The 17,956-nt window shown below is 38.9% G+C and overlaps 1 long non-coding RNA gene across 25 annotated transcripts in view; it reads left to right on the forward strand.

The window, feature by feature from the left end:
* Positions 1-17,956, forward strand: part of LOC137488701 (uncharacterized) — a 152,351-nt gene that overhangs the window by 86,718 nt on the left and 47,677 nt on the right. For 13 of the 25 annotated variants that reach the window (XR_012396179.1, XR_012396193.1, XR_012396174.1 and 10 more), the window contains one exon: positions 6,808-6,904. The exons of the other annotated variants lie outside the window; for them this stretch is intronic. This is a non-coding gene — a long non-coding RNA (uncharacterized lncRNA). The remainder of the gene's footprint in view (positions 1-6,807; positions 6,905-17,956) is intronic. 25 annotated transcript variants of the gene reach the window in all.

The raw sequence follows: 17,956 nt of genomic DNA on the forward strand, positions 1-17,956 counted from the left end.
GGGAAGAAACCTGGAAGTATAGGACCAGCACTGTAAACATTGCAGTAACATGCTGTGGATTACAAACCTCCAGCTGTTGCCGAGATTTCAAAATGCAGAAATGGTGTAAACATCACTTTAATATTATTCAGTAAGTTTAATTTAAACAATTAAAAGCAATTTAGCATTAAACAACATCACAATCTCTTTAAGGGTAATACGCTTAAATGTCCTCCCAGGCTTCAGTTCATGGCACCAGTTAAACACCAAGGGGGCGCTTCCCTGCTTCAGCCTAGGTAACCCGAGTGATAAAACACTGTAGTCCTCTGCAGCACACCCTCGTGTTGTCTGTAACAGTGTTGTTCTGGTACTGAAGATTTAAAAACGTCCATTTCCTGCTAACATTCAAGGGCTGCTGAGCGCGTTCATAAACAGCACTGATTTACCATAGTGTTGACAAGTGCTCATCAGCTTACCGCTCTTCACCCAGTGCAAACACAGATACACGGACACTGGAGTGCGGAGCAGCCATGAAGATCAGTCGAGTCAGGCAGATCGCTCACGTGTGTTTGTACTTGGTAAACAGCGGAGGGTGAACTGATGACCTTCTCGGCCAATCACAGTCATTTCTGTTGAGCACGTGAACACAATAGCAAATCAGCACTATTTTAAGAAAGCCATCAACAGTGCCCTAAAATGTTAGCGGGAAATTGACGTTTTTTCCTTTTATTCAGTATTATAAAAAGTCTAATATAGTGAAAGAATCAGTTCATTAACTTGAGCTTGATAAATGTAATGTAATGTGTATTTATATAGCGCATTTATTGTGTATGGCCGTACACCCAAAGCTTCACAATCATGAGGGGGGGTCTCTCCACACCACCACCAGTGTGCAGAATCCACTTGGATGATGCGACGGCAGCCACAGGACAACGGCGCCAGTGCGCTCACCACACACCAGCTATTAGTGGAGAGGAGAGACAGTGATAGAGCCAATTCGGTGGAAGGGGATGATTGGGAGGCCATGATCGTAAGGGCCGATAGAGGGACTTTGGCCAGGACACCGGGGTTACACCCCTGCTCTTTCACGAGAAGTGCCATGGGATTTTTAATGACCACAGAGAGTCAGGACCTCGGTTTAACGAAAGACGGCGCCCACTGACAGTGAAGTGTCCCTTTCACTTTTACTGGGGCATTGGGACTTACACAGACCACAGGTTGAGCACCCCCTGCTGGCCTCACTAACACCACTTCCAACAGCAACCCGGTGTTCCCTAGTGGTCTCCCATCCAGGTACTAACCAGGCTCAGCCCTGCATAGCTTTAGTGAGTAATCGGTCTTGGGCTGCAGGGTGATATGGCTGTGGCACCTAAATGGCATCTAAAACGTGTGTTTGGAAAAGAAAACGTTTGCTAACTAGTGCCATTTCCCTCAATTTAGCTGAAAATGAGCTCTGATATTGCTTTTTATTTTCATTCATTCAGAACGGACCTTCGGGTCATTCAGGAGGCGGTGAAATGATAAATTTGTGTCACTTTCTCTTTGCTAATAAAATATACATATACTAAAAAACGATACTTCTGGGTTTCTTCCCACCGCAGCCTCGATTTCGCTTTTAAAAATAGCGCCAATGTGATATCAGTAGACATTATAATAGATGGTGGCCACATTGACGTGTCAAAGTAACGGACCAAGAGCGGATTATGATTTCTATTACAATATCTATCGGCAGTACGTCAAATGTTTGGAGACACACACACACCAAACAGCAGCAGGAAAGAAGTGTGCCAGTCACTGAATCCAGCATGTAGGGGTTCTCAACTGTCCGGGACATTCTGCTGCTTATTTTATGCTCTGTGTTTGTCATTAAGTTATCTGTAGATCAAATGACGGCATCCTGTATTTAGCTTTTCGCTTGTGTGGTGGCTCTGAACTGTCGAAACACTTCTCAAAGTACCTTTTTGAATGCGAAAAGCAGAAAAAATTGAAACCGGTTTGATTTTCTTTTTATTACGAATGAAAGTTTTGGAGGCAGTGTGTCAATACAACTGACAAAGTGAGGTCGAATTTATTTTTTTTACTTGCAAAAATTCCGTACTAAAATTTCAGATTCAGTGTGCAATAACCTTTAGGCTGCTTTCGAAATCACCTGCTACTTGAGTAGGTACTACATTTGAATTTGAATTTACTACAGGACTGTTAGAAAAGTGTGCTCTGAATAGCAGTGGTCCCCAATCCAAGGATCAAATGGTAACGGGCCACACAAGATATCATTATCTATTTCTGTTTTGTTTATCACCAGAGTCTGATTTATAAAATCTTTTATTTTGAAAAATGACCGTATTCTCTCACTTACATATTGGTCTATTGAGTGCCAAAATATAATCCACAAGCAGCAAAAAGAGTAAGAAATGGAATCTTTGGAAAGTTTCTTTGCTAAGAGGAAAAGGTCCAGTGAAGGACCCATAAGCTGCCAAGGAATGGTTTCACAACCCATTTGACAACAAATCAGGTGAATCCAGCATGTCTGTGCAAAAAGAAGATTGATTGCTGGACATGACGGTGGGGGTCGTTCACATATTACGTCTTTTCAGTGGGAAAGTTCGTTATTTCCAATGGAGGATATTGGGAGTGACGTGTCCCAGTTGAAAACATCTCAACTTTTCAGAATGCTGTGAGCACAGTGCAAGTCACGTGCAAAGAACTGACCAATCAGCATCATGCTTTTGTATGAATAGTTGAAGTCAGAATTATCAGCCCCCTTTGAATTATTTATTTATTTTTTTTAATTTTTCCCTAATGATGTTTAACAGAGCAAAGACATTTTCACAGTATGTCTGATAATATTTTTTTCTTCTGGAGAAAGTCTTATTTGTTTAATTTTGGCTAGGATAATAGCAGTTTTTAATTTTTTAACCATTTTAAGGTCAATATTATTAACCCCTTTAAGCTATATTTTTTCAACTCTCTACAGAACAAACCATCATTATACAATAACTTGCCTAATTACCCTAACCTGCCTAGTTAACCTAATTATCCTAGTTAAGCATTTAAATGTCACTTTAAGCTGTATAGAAGTGTCTTGAAAAATATCTAGTATCTGTATCTGTAAAAAATATCATCTGACTATCATCATGGCAAAGATAAAATAAATAAGTTATTAGAGATGAGTTATCAAAACTATGTTTGGAAATGTGTTGAAAAAAAATCTCTCCGTTAAACAGAAATGGGGAAAAAAATAAACAGGGGGACTAATATTTTCTGACTTAAGCTGTATTATACATTTTGGTAGACTAATTATATCAGACAAACACTAAAAACCTAAACACTGCAGTGCTTTTTAATTTTCTCCATTAATAAAAAGGTTGGTGACCACTGCTATATAGTATAAATGTAAGCAGAGTGACTGGAACTCGGACGTACCACATCCGCCATTTGTCTTTATAACGTGACCTACTCAAGTCACTTGTGTCGCTTTACTCCAATTCATTACTTCACTCATGTGGCATCAAGGGATAGCATAGTGTCCATCAGAGACACACTTCAGAATCTGATGATTGATGATTACAGAGAGCTGAACAGATCTTTTAATCCCAGTTGCTTTGCGCACGTCCTATCTTGTTAATATCTGTCAGTCAATTCGGTGGGCGGGGAAACCGCACTCCTATGTCATGTTGCGGTGGGCCTTAAATGGGAGGGATTTGAATCCTATTTTAACGTTAGGAAATTTTAAAAGAGACTTCAGTAATAAGTATCATTGCAATAGAAAATAATTGCAAAACATTTTTTAGAATCTCACAAAACATCAAATTACAAAGGATAAAATCAAAATATATTTATTTCAGTTTGCAATTAATTGTTTTACATGACTTATAGACATTGCATACGCAGCACAATTCATGTTTTAGGTGTATTACAGTAGGGGAAATCCTAGCGCATTTCCTGAGTGAGGTACCTGATTTCAGATGCTCTGAGGGGTAAAATCTGAGAGAAACTAAGATCGTGGAGAAAAAATTAAGAGTTATACAACCTTCCTTTGGCCTAATTCCTACCATTTTAAATCTGTTTTGGATCTTTTCTTATAAAGAGACCAAAATAAAGAAGCTTTATTTTTATGATTTGTGTCATTATTATTAAGTCAGATTGGACACCTAACACAGTAGGCTACCTAATATGGTAAATAATAAATTTATTTCCAAATTTCTGGGAATTACCACCATTTTTACCGCAAAAATAAAAAAAAGCGGGAAAAAAACACTCCAGCTAAAAAACACATCTCCCATTTATATAAAAGATTAGTAAATAATACTGTACAAAATACCGATCATGTTAAAGGAAAATGGTACCTAAAACTAAATAACATAATCGAGGATGAGGTCTGGACTGGTTATGTGAAGAATGTCATAAAGGAATTAAATCAATTGTGAAAAGAATTTGATTGGAAAGTAAAAAATGAGGTACTTTAATACTCCTCTTGTAATATCTACATATGTAAAAGGACCATCTGTAGCTTTGTGTTGGAGAAAATGTGGTAAAATTGGAGATCATACTGTTGTAAAATAGGAATCAGCTTTTTATTATTTTTGCCTCTTTTTCTTTTAATCAAACACTTATTGGTATTGGTCATGTAAGGGTCATATATTAACTGAATTTCTAATGTTGTGTGTGAGTGCTGTGCATACTAATTAGCATTTTTGCAGAAGTAGATAGATGCGGGTCCAAAATAAAATTCAGCTCTGCAGAAACTTCCTGTCTGAAGAGAGGTGTTAAAACTGAACACAGAACACAGAAAGATGTATGCTTTGTTGTTGTGCAGAGAATTCATAGAAAAAGAGGAAGTATGTTGAAGGTGCGGCCAATGAAGGACTAAACAATGACTGACAAGTGACGTTACACCAAAACTCCACCTGTTAAGATCAGTTGTGTATATATGCTGGAGTCAGGAAATGTATGTTAGTTGCGAACCTCTTGAATGTAATTCTTGTATTGCATTGGGGTAATGTAACCCAGAGCTCTGTCATCGAATTATTCATTTGTATACAATAAATTGTTCCGATTTTTGACATTGAAGAAAAACCTCTCCTGACCTTTTCTTATTGAACATGCATGGAATTGGCTATATATTCCAACAATACCCACATTTTTTGGGACTGCCCTAAGCTTCAAGAGTTTTGGAAAAATGTTAAAAAAGAAATAGATAAGATTTTAGATATAGAAATACCCCTCGATCCAGTTATGCGCTTACTGGGAGCACTGCCCAAAGAGATGTTTAATAAGGAAACAAAATTTGTCCAATAATATTATTACTGGTCGCAACAAAAAATGATAACAGTACATTGGATGGAAGAAAGTTCTCCAAAGGTGGCTCAGTGGATTCAGAGACTGAAACAGGTCTATATAATGGAGAACATGACTGCATGTCTACAAATGAAGACTGATATTTTTCTGAAGAGGTGGAAAAGTATTATGAGATATTTAGATATGTGTATTTAGAGGTTGCTTAGCCTCACCTTATCATCACTGTAAGTGGATGTAACTACAATGCAACACAAAGTTACTTGATGTACAAATGTATCTCGTTTAGTAATTATGATGGCAATACCTTATATTTTTTAGGGGTGTCAAAATTAATTGTTTCTTCGGTGCACCGCGATGCAGACGCGGACAATAAGGTATCGGTTTAGTAATAATCATAACCGGTTATTATGTACTGACGTCATTTATCTCCTATGCGCTCTGTCGCGAGGGAGGTGAGCGCGAGTATTTTCAACACTCAGCCAACTCAGGGCCGGCCCGTGTCATAGGCACCATAGGCAAATGCTAAGGGCGCTGTATATCCAGGGGGGCGCCAGAATTGAGCGCGGTTCAGTTGGTTTTGTTTACGATATTCTTGACACACATTCAGTTATAGACGGCAATAACTCAAAAACCTCTTACCCTAAAAAGATCTAAAGTGTGTTTCCTACAAAAAGACAAAGCTGGTGATGTTTTACAGCTGTCTTTCTCTTTTTTCGCTCAACATTACTAGAACTGCTCTGTTTAAGCCCTCGCAATATGTGTTTAGCCGGGAAAGCTCGCACTGCGAGGAGCTCTCAGTAAGGGACCGTCGGAAAAGTGCTTCTTATTTTCGTTTTTTTTTCGTTATTCTGCTCCGCTCAGCGCGAGCTCTCCCTGTTGCGAGGGCTTAAGTGCATGTGCATGTGTTTGTGTGTGTGTTTGTTTGTTTCTTTCTTTGGTGCTGTCTATGTTTGGGTTTTTTAATGAGAGACAGTGTGGTGCTGTGTGTCTGTGTGTTTATACAGACAGCTTGTTATAGCCTCCCCCCTAAAATATAACACTGTATAAAGCTTCGTCGATGCACAGAGGTATCGAATTTAACCGAATCGAAGGCTTGATAATCGTAACCAAACCATGAGACCAGTATAGGTTCACACCTCTTATATTTTTATTTTTTATAATAATTTTTTAAAATTGATTTTCTTTCTTTATTTTTTATTATAATTTCATCATTATTTTTTTTTTTTTTTTATGTATCCCCTCGTGTTTAAGGGGTAAAACTGTTGGGAAAGGGATTGTTCTGTAAAAAAATATATATTGAAAAAATCTTAAATAAAAAGTTAAAAGAAAAAAATCACAAAAAAACCTTAAAAAAACTAGGGGGTCTGAATGAGAAAACAACAAACAATTGCACTTTAGTTTTTCAGTTCATACACTTTCAAAATCATTCTGCATTAATCTGGACTAGTTCCACCTGTAAGATATATTCAGCTAAACAAATATGTACTTATTGAAATGGTACCACCCTAGTGACAGATCTTTATTTTTCAGAGAGTGAACTGAATTCCTAGAAAACCTCTTGGATTGATCATCTAATCACTCCAGTGAGAAAATGAGTCATAGTTGTGACGTTTCACGAGGTTTTAAGGTACGTGCGCAAAGCATCTTTCCCTGACTAATGTGGTGTCCATGTCAGATTTATTTAGCTCCAATGTGATTACTCACCAGAATAATTACTTTAACAGCATTCATTTACCTTGACACACTCACCCTCATATTGACTCAACGTGGACTTCTTCCAGAAAAAAAAAGCAAAGCGTTCTCTGCATAATCAAGCTGCTAGGTAAACTGATCTATAGCAGCTCTGAAATGCATATGAAAATGTAATTAGCGAGCTTATTTTGAGTAATGGAGGTGAGATTGGATTAGCAGGGCTCTGATTTCGTCCTCCTCGTGACGGCAGGTGCGTTTTCCTCTCCGCTTTTAGCACCTTGTTAAGAAGCTGAAGCTGATGAGGTTAATTGGAGTCTGTGAACGTGGCTTTAATGACTTGAAGAAGGGGCAGATCTCGCAACGGGCAGAACGTGCGGCACGTCCTCACGGGCTGAATTCTCATAGGCTTGGATTTTGGGATTGGCTGAATGTCAAGGAGGCAATTATCCGCAGGGATTCAGGTCGGCCCAGTTGAGGAGCGCCAGGGAAGGTCATCTTGATCCGTAGAGGTTAATTAGCTGACCTCATTCAAATACTTGTGAAGGTAGCCGGTGCTTTTTTATGCATTAGGCACTGTTGCATTTGGGAGATTGCCTGGACGGTTGTAGTTGGCATTCTGGTATCACTTTATTTAGATGGTCCCTTTAACACATTTTGTTGATTTTTAAGTTACATTGCACTCCTTAGATTTTATATTACAGCCTGATCTCACGAGGAAACGTAAGTATTTTACGTTTTGCCAGTTTAGTAGCTAATTCGTATGAATTCATACCAGTTCAGTCGTACAAAATTGTACGATTTTAAAAAGGAGGCTTGGCAGCTAACCCCACCCCTAAACCCAACTGTCATTGGGGGATGAGCAAATCATACTAAATTGTACAAATTAGATTGTACGAAAACATACAAATTAGCCACTAAATCAAAAAGCTACGAATTGCCGTGGGATTGTGTTGGTTATTATACTGTAAGATTGGGGTTAGTATACATTGACATTCATTCATTTTCTTTTTGGATTAGTCTCTTTATTAATCAGGTGTTGCCACGGCGGAATGAACCACCAACTTATCCAACATGTTTTACACAGTGGCTGCCCTTCTAGCTGCAAGCCTTCACTGGGAAACACCCATACACACTCATTCACACACATACACTACGGACAATTTAGCTTACCCAACTGACCTATAGCGCATGTGTTTGGACCACGGGGGAAACCGGAGCACCCGGAGGAAACCCATGCCAACATGGGGAGAACATGCAAACTCCACACAGAAATGCCAACTGACCCAGCCGAGGCTTGAACCAGCAACCTTTTTGCAGTGAGGCGACAGGTCTACCGACTGCACCAGTATTAGCTGATTTTGAGTGGACAAATACTCTATTAAGAACTAGTTGGCATGTAGTTGCAATCTAACTTGTAGTCAACAAAAATGTGCAGTAGGTGATGCTGTCATTCTCTTATACAGCGGAAGAATTAAGTATTAAACAAGTCATGTTTTTTTTCTGCGTATAATATTTCTAAAGGAGCTGTTGAAATGGATTTGAACTAGATTTTGGTAAAAACACAAATAATACAAACATAAAAACAAAACAAAGCAAACAAAATCTGAAAAATGAGTTCTGTTTAATAACAATGACAGAAGAAGAAAGTGCTGAGCAACTGAAATGTATTTAATATTTTATATAAAAGGCTTTTTGGTGATAACAGTTTAAAGATGCCTGTCATATGGAGAATGAAGTCATGTGCATTGCTTAGCTGTGAGTTTTTTTACAGACTTCAACAGAGTGTCAAAATCTTGATGGTTCTGTGGGTCTCTACTATCAAATCTGAGCCGTATTTTGTATTTTCAATTGGATTGAAGTCAGGTGATTGGCTGGGCCATTCCACAGCTTGATTTTTCCTTCTCTGAATACATTTGAGAATCTTCTGAGCTGTGTTTTGGATCTATGTCTTGCTGAAATGTCCACCCTGGATTCATCTTTATTCTGCTAATGTAGATGTTGGGCTGAAGCAGTTGATATTCATTTACACTGATGAAGTGCAAAGGGTTGCTGAACAACTACTGAGAGATTTCAGCTGCTGTCTGAAATAGTATGTCAGTTTGGCTTAGTAATGAGTGTAATTCCTGCACGCCGCCGGACAAGCACTGGTCACTTTTAACACATGAGAGAGGGTTCTGTCATCTTTAAGGTGCGTGTGCTTGTGTTTCAGGAGGCATGGCTCTGGATGGCAGGGGATAGACTGGGATTCAGAGATTTATGCTAAGCTGTTAGCATTGTGGAAGATCACCTACTGCACCTTTGAAGTGACATTTAAAGGCTTAACTAGCAAAAAATGGCCGCAGATTTCATCTGGCCATACTTATTTCTAATCATTTATTTTATCTTTGCCATGATGACGGTAAATAATATTTGACTAGAAATTTTCAGGATACTAGTATACAGCTTAAAGTGACATTTTAAAGGCTTAACTATGTCAATTAGGTTAACTAAACAAGTTAGGGCAATCGTTTATTCTTTAGCCAAACAAATATTGCTTAAAGGGGCTAATAATTTTGAGCTTAATGTTTTTTAAAAACTGCTTTTATTACAACCCAAATAAGACTTTTTTAGGCTAGTTATTACTTGACTCTTCAATCTACCTCACAGAAGTGCTTTATTTGTTAACAGAGTTGTTGAATGTTTAAAATAATGTGAATTAAATAAAAAATAAGGAACGTCCTGGACCCATTTTTTTGCCCTTCTTTATTCTTTTTTTTTTATGTATTATAGAAGTATCAGATTAGGTTTCGGTATCGGTATATACTCAAAATCAAATGACTCGGACTCGAGGGCAAAAAAAAAAAACCCTGATTGGGATATCCCTACCAGAAAGGCTGTCAAACGTCCTTGTTCCATTAAATATCACTTGAGAAATATTTAAAAATGAATAACTATTTCACAGGAGGGCGAATAATTTTGCCCACAACAGTATATATCTTACAGAATGTATTGTGAGTTTTCAAAATTCCGAATTTAATGATAATGAATAAAATTTAATGGTTGTACAGTTAAAATTGAATGGTGCTACTGTTTTAATGGTAATGAAAATTTAAAATGTTAATACTAAGCATCCGAACATACACTGTGGTTTACTATGAAACTGGTAATTATGACCACACTAGTCCTAGATCAAGTCCTGACCTTCCTCCCATCAATTCAGTTCATTTAAATCAATACCTTCGTCTTTGTATATCCAATGGCGCCAGTTTTAAACTGCCATGCATCTATAATAGATTTGTAGAGTCTTGTGCTTGTGCATTGCGTCTGGTCAACACACCCACTCTAGACATCACTGAATGTCAGAATAGTCCGTTGCTGACCCCTCCTGACCCGCACTAACGTTATGCCATCCATCTCCAAAAGGACAAACAATATGAAGTGAACAATGAATTCAAAGGGCTTCCCTCAGCTGAAATATGGTCAATGGTAACTCTAAATGGGATCATTGATTTGCGCTGTCCATGGTACTTTGAAACGTTGCATGCCTGCTTGGTAATATGACTTAAACTAATTGTGAACAGATGCTTGGGTTTCGGTACCATACAAATGCATTGTTCTGTTGTATAAATAGATTGTAATTTGCATGCGTTTTTAAACTAATACTTGTCCGGCTGTTTGCTCTGAGGAAGTTAAGAGTTGTAATTACTAAACTGGCTCAGAATTTCTGTCATCTGTTTTTTGTTCAGATCAATCAATGTGAAGTTTCACAAACTAATTTCGAGAGGAGCACATGATATGAGTAATCAGTAATAATCCAATCAGAATGATCCTAGCTTAATGTAAATGGATCACTTTCTCCTTATTGCTCTGTTCTTTTTGGAAGAATCCCCCCTTCCACCCCATCTCCTCCTTTTTCTTCCCTTTTAAAGGGGGAGCGATCGAGACCTACCTGATCTTGGATCCTTTGATATGCATATTGACCAGGCGGGAGACCTGGGCTCAAATATCTCCGAGCTCAGGGTTCTCTCCCGGGACAGTATGCCAAACCTGCTATAAATGCCAAGCATATCTAAGTGGGAACTCTTGAAATACGTGTTGGAGGAAAGTTACAGGTCCAATGATGAGATTAAAAACATTATAGATGTTATGAGGATTTGGTGAGCGAGGTGTGATTTGATATTTCAACACTTAAAGGAAAAGTTCACCCAAAAATGATCAAGTCCTCAAGCCATCGTTGACTTTTTCTGAGAGTCCCTAATATCTGTATCCTAACCGAATAGACCAGAATCACTTCTTATCTTATCTTATCTTATCTTATCTTATCTTATCTTATCTTATCTTATCTTATCTTATCTTATCTTATCTTATCTATTCTTATCTATTCTTATCTTATCTTCTTAACTTTTATCTGTCAGAAAAAGTCAACATGCATTAATATTAGAAAAAGACCTGAGCTAAGATAGACCTGATACATTTCGACCCTAATCTCACCTGATGCATTTAGTTTTGTAAACAGGCAACGTCATAAAGCAACTATCTTTTCTATATCTATCAGTTAAAGGATGAATTGCTGTATGTGACATTACAAATGTATACTTATTTTCTATGTGCATTTCTCAAAAAGTACGCCTCAGGAATATTTCACTCGGAAATGACAATTTTCCCATGACCCTCGAGTCATCCTTGGTGTATAAGACAGGTTTCTCTGTCAGATGAACACAGTCAGAGTAGTTTTAAAAATGTATCCTGGCTCTAATCATTTTATCCAATGAAGTTTTGTGTAGGGCGACGCATTGGCGCAGTAGGTAGTGCTGTCGCCTCACAGCAAGAAGGTCGCTGGTTTGAGTCTCGGCTGGGTCAGTTGGCGTTTCTGTGTGGAGTTTGTTGTTCTTCCTGTGTTCGCGTGGGTTTCCTCTGGGGTGCTTAGGTTTCCCCCACAGTCCAAAGACATGCGGTACAGGTGAATTGGGTAAGTTGAATTGGGTAAGCCAAATTGTCTGTAGTGTATGAGTGTGAATGAGAGTGTGTGGATGGTTACCAGAGATATGTTGTGGAAGGGCATCTGCTGCAGAAAAACGTGCTGGATAAGTTGGCGGTTCATTCCACTTTGGCGGCCCTGGATTAATAAAGGTACTAAGCTGAAAAGAAAATGAATGAATGAAAAAAATTCTTCAGCATTAGTTCTTCAGCAACCCTCTGCCCTTCCTCATTGAAAATGAATATCAGCTGCTTCAGTACAACATCTACATTAGCAGGAGGATGAAGATGAATCCACGGTGGACATTTCAGCAAGACAATGATCCAAAACACAGCCAAGGAAACCCTCAAATGCTTTCAGAGGAAAAAAATCAAGCTGTGGAATGGCCCAGCCAGTCATCTGACTTGAATTCAGTAGTAAATACAAAATGAAGATCAGATTTGATAAACAAGACCCACAGAAGATTTCTACATGAGTCTGTGATAAACTCACCCCTGAGCAATGCATGTGACTTTATTCTCCATATGAGAGGTGGCTTTAGGCTGCCATCACCAAAAAATATTTTCGGCTTAGTTTCTTTATTAATCCGGTGTCGCCACAGCGGAATGAAAGCAGGAGCTGCAACCCATCAATGGGAAACACCCATACATTCCAGGGTTTCCTCTAGGATTTTTTCCAGCTGTGGCAGCAGGTCTTTTACACAAATCTACCTACTATCTACTGGAATGATTTCTTCTGCTCATGCACAAAACTTCTTGCACGCCCTCAAAAGCGCTGCTCAAGCGCAGATCTTCTTGTGCGCTCTCAAATAAACACTGCTGAAGTGCGATTTAGTGTATCCATGTAGTATGTCTCCATTTATTAGATTTGCTAGGAATATTTATGAATGTCCTCAATAGACCTACAGATCAGTATTAATGCGTCCTGAAGTAAAGTGAAACGGCTATAAACTCCAGCAAGATAACATTAAAGTCTTTGTATGCAGAATCACCGACCTTTATCTTTAAATAAAGTATAATTATGGAAACTGTGTTCATCTTAACTGAAAGCTATGCCGTGTTTGCTGGTCTCAGACATCGCGCTCCTGTCAGTAAATCAGTCAGTCAGCACATCACCTTAAAGTGTTAAACAAATAGCGCACAGCTCTACTATGGTAACAGAAAAGTTCACCCTGTTATAATTCACTTACCTTTTAATGCGTGTTGGTGTGATTATAACCAGCTATTAAAAACAACAACAACAACAAATAAATTTTTTGAATTAATAAGCTGTAATGTAGCCGTGGCGGGATGAATTTAAGTGTGGCGCCCTGCCATGGAAGAATGAATGTAGCTGAAACCATGCATTCTCACCCGGAGGAAACCTACGCCAACACGGGGAGAACATGCAAACACACAGAAATGCCAACTGTCCCAGCTGTGAGGTGACAGTGCTACCAACTGCACCACCGCGTCGCCCTTTTAAATAATACATACATATTAAATACATTTCACTAGTTCAGTACATTATACATTGTCATTACACCTTAGCGCTTGCACGACTACTGGTTTCTGCTAATCGATTTCTTTTCAAAACAATACTCGAGTTACTCGACTACCCATGGTTCGAGCTACCAGTTAAAAAGACACAAAGAAAGCCGAATGCATCGATTTCATAGCGATAACATAAATTGTCAAAACATTACTTTTTTATGTTACAGAGTAATATAAAAATAAAAAAGCTGCACGCAACATTGTCATTTAACATTTGCGTCATAAGCTTGCGGTATATGCAAAGCAAACTCATGTTCATCGTGTAATACTTTACGTTATTAAAGTAACTTTATTATTTGTCAGCCATAATAAGAATTAAGTGAAACTTAAAGTCCTAATATGCAGAGCAATACATACTATATAGTATACTTATAGAAACTGTTAATCTAACTGAAAGCTACGTCGTGTTTGCTGGCCTCACGCATCAGGCACCTGTCAGTCAGTCAGCGCGTCACCTTTAAGGGGTTAAACAAATGACGCACACACAGTAAAGTTTGCGCTGTTATAATTCACATACCTTTTAATATGTTTTGGTGCGGTTAAAACCAGCTATAATAAAACACGACTGAACGTACTGAATGGGAAACTGTAATGTTTTTGGGTGTGGCGCCCCCGCCACGGGAGAATTAATGTAGCGTAGACCATGTAACTACCATTCGAGAGGATTCCCTGTGGTGTTAATGTTGAATGTAAATAACTCAGTAAACTCAGTTGTAGTTGGAAGCTTTAACCTTCGGACGTTATGTTTGTTGGATACATTTGTCGTTTTAATGTCATTTATGGTAAATGCACGCTCAAGTAGTCGATTGCTTCTGAGAGCGTCGACTAGTGGTTGAAGTAGTCGATCGATCGACTAGTCGACTTGTCTATGCAAGCCTTATTACATATTATAATTTTTTTTTAGGTTTGTTATATTTTTCTGTTTTTATTGTTTACTTTTTTTTTTGGACCAAAATCTATAGTTCATCTCCATGTCAACAGCTCTTTTAGAAATATTATTACCAGGAAAAAACATGACGCACTGAATACTTCCCCTCCACTGTATATATGCCTGTTAGAAGTCATTCTGGACAATTCAGTTTGGGTACAGATTTAAGAGCTTGAGAAGACCTCTAATAAAAACCAACAATTTAGCACACATACAGCAGATTGAATGATATAGCGGTTCCATGTGAGGAAGCTGCGCAGCTGAATCAGAATTGTCAGTTGAATGAGACACAGGCTGGGCCTGGAATTCCCCTGGCTCAGGTGCTGATGAGACTGCGGTCTCCACCCCGTGTGGGAAAGCAATATTTCTCTCATTAGTTTTAGGTCTTTTGGCAATTGTCTCAATTAAGTTTAGCTGTTTTAAAGAGCGTTTACTCACTTTGAACCTTGTTTTAAACAATTTTTAGTGTACGGAAAGACCGCCAGCAAAACTAAAGCTAATATATTTCTTTACCCATCTCCCACCATTCAAGTACATACACTTTTTAAAACACACAAACACACACCTTTATTTATTCTCGTTCTTTCTTGTTCTGTCAATATATCATAGTGTATACTGTTTAATAATCAGTTTAAATTATTCATTCATTCATTTTCTTGTTGGCTTAGTTGTTGGCTTTATTAATCCGGGGTCGCCACAGCGGAATGAATCGCCAACTTATCCAGCAAGTTTTTACGCAGCGGATGCCCTTCCAGCCGCAACCCATCTCTGGGAAACATCCACACACACACTCGTACACTATGGACAATTTAGCCTACCCAATTCACCTGTACCGCATGTCTTTGGACTGAGGGGGAAACCGGAGCACCCGGAGGAAACCCACGCGAAGGCAGGGAGAACATGCAAACTCCACACAGAAACGCCAACTGAGCCGAGGTTCGAACCAGCGACCTTCTTGCTGTGTGGTGACAGCACTACCTACTGCGCCACTGCCTTGCCCAATTTAAATTATGTGAAAAATAAATAAATAAATAAATAAGCAGCATTAACTCGCTCATGCTGTCACGATTACCAGCGATCAAACATCATAGATCGCTGGATTTCACACACAATCACCAATGGACTACAAATCTGCCATTATTGGACGACATTTTCTTACATGCACTTCGCTCACACACACACACACACACACACACACACACACACACATGCTTCCTCATTCTGACTGATTACGCTCGCACCACCTGAGGATTGTCAAAGGCTGATTACACACTCTACTTAAGCAGCACACACACTCATTCCCATTGCAGAGTCTTGTTGTCTGTTATGTGACATTTCAACGAGTTTCCTTAGTCTTGTTCTTCCGTGTGTTTACCTTAGCCTTGCTCCTAGTTATCCCTGTCTGCTGCCTGCCTTCCGACCTCTCGCCTGTTATACTGACTACGATACTGGATTTGCCTTTATATATCTGTTTGCACCCGTGTTGACCATCGCTTGCCTGGCTACCGAATAAACCTGCATGTGGATCCGCACCTCAGTTGTCTGTGTCACTCCCCGTGTTACACATGGTAGGTATGCACAATGCGTACAGCCGTATGGCTGCAGGCGCCACTGCTCTCATCCTTCCGACAGAGTTTGTTGTAATACATTGTAAAAGCTTGTCCTGCTTCAAATTTGTAATTAACAGTGAAAACAGTTAAAGGTGCAGTAAGTGATCTGCCAAAATGCTAATCGGTTAGCATATTAGCTTTGGACGGCAGGGAGGAACTGTTTTTTAAAGCCACCCCTCTTGAAATCACGAGCGCGCGGACGGCGACACAACATCAGACAACCCAGTTCATTCGCCAGTTAGAAGTGTATGTAGTGGTTGGCTGGGCGGCGTGCAGGAATTTAACTTATTACTGAACCACACTTACATGCTATTTTAGACTGAATACTCAGAGTAACGGTAAACAATATCGGGAGCACATCACAGGCTGACATTGTTCAGAAATTACCCAATGTGTATATAAAAGCCACTTCAGCTCAGCAAGCAGGCTAGGGGGAATAGCGTTATTTACTGATGTTTTGTTGTTAAACTGAATATAAATCTACATCATCGATGCTGTAAAAGCTCCCTTAAGAAACTAAAAATAGTCACATCTGAAATCTCTTGGTGGAAGCTAGTTCACAACACTTCTGTGCTTATAACCCATTCACAACACAATACACTCTACATCAGCTCTGTGTGACTAATATAGTTTTAAAACAGAACATTACCTCTCTAACAGAAATACTTCAGCCATGGTGTGGTGTCGTCCTTCCTCCAACGTGCAAAAGTAACTCCAATACTGATTCCGGAGTTTAAAAAGTTTTAATTCAGCATTTGATTTTGCCGCAACTGACAGTCTGGCGTGCACGTGTCGCTCATCTAGGCGTGCACGCGCGGCAGGCATGCATATGCTAATGGTGGATATGCGTGACCAGAGATGCGCAAAAGCCCAAATCTGCATTTGTTGACTGACAGTTTGAGTTACTCATCAGAATTATGAGAGAGATCGGTCCGACTCTATTTAATTGGATACAATTTTTTTAGTTTTATGTCTTACCCAGAATATAAAAATACAGAAACAAAAAATGTTTTTGAAGACAATCACCTACTGCACCTTTAATATAGGCTCCTCTGAAACGGAATATTTCACTTTAATTATATTTAGGCTAGATTATTATTTAACTTAACAAACCTGCACAATCTCACGGCAACTCGTGTTTTGATGCTGAAGCATAGCGGACTTGTTTTGAAGCACTTCACTTCAAAGTTTATTTGTTATTATTTTTTATCTAGTAGTTAACTGACCAACGAACAATACATTCCAGTTAGTATACAAATTATAGCAAACGTTTTAAAATATATATTTTTTCCAAGAAAAATATACGAATCATATTTTTGTTTGTGCCCCTCCAACTGTGCGATGAAGATTTGTTCCGCTCCTTGGAAAATAAGGATTTAATTAATGCTTCACTGCTTTGCAGCTGCTGGCTGCATGTTCAGGCGAGGTGTTTAATAGCAACATATACATTTAGATTATAAATTATACATTATAGAAAATATCTTAATATTAAAAAGGAATCATAAGTTTGATGCAGTGGGGTGGCGCGATCGCCTCACAGCAAGAAGGTTGCTGGTTCGAGCCTCGGCTGGGGCAGTGTGCATTAATGTGTCGAGTTTACATGTTCTCCCAGTGTTGGCGTAGGTTCCCTCCGGCCGCTTCGGTTTCCCCCACAGTCTGCTATAGGTGAATTGAATAAACTAAATTGGCCGTAGTGTATGTGTGTGAATGTAAGAGTGTATGGGTGTTTCTTAGAACATATGCTGGATAAGTTGGTGGTTCATTCGGCTGTGGCGGCCCTGGAATAATAAAGGGACTAGGCTGAAAAGAAAATGAATGATGCAGTGGACTGCCTGTGCTTATGCTGAGAAGTTTACAGCAAATGATGCTTAAACTCACATGGTAAATGTTTCACTTCACGTTTTTAAAACTAATGGTTTTAGATGGGGTATCAATTAATTTGATTCAAACGCCATATTTA

The sequence above is a fragment of the Danio rerio genome, chromosome 20 (assembly GCF_049306965.1).
Source record: "Danio rerio strain Tuebingen ecotype United States chromosome 20, GRCz12tu, whole genome shotgun sequence".
NCBI lineage: Eukaryota > Metazoa > Chordata > Actinopteri > Cypriniformes > Danionidae > Danio > Danio rerio.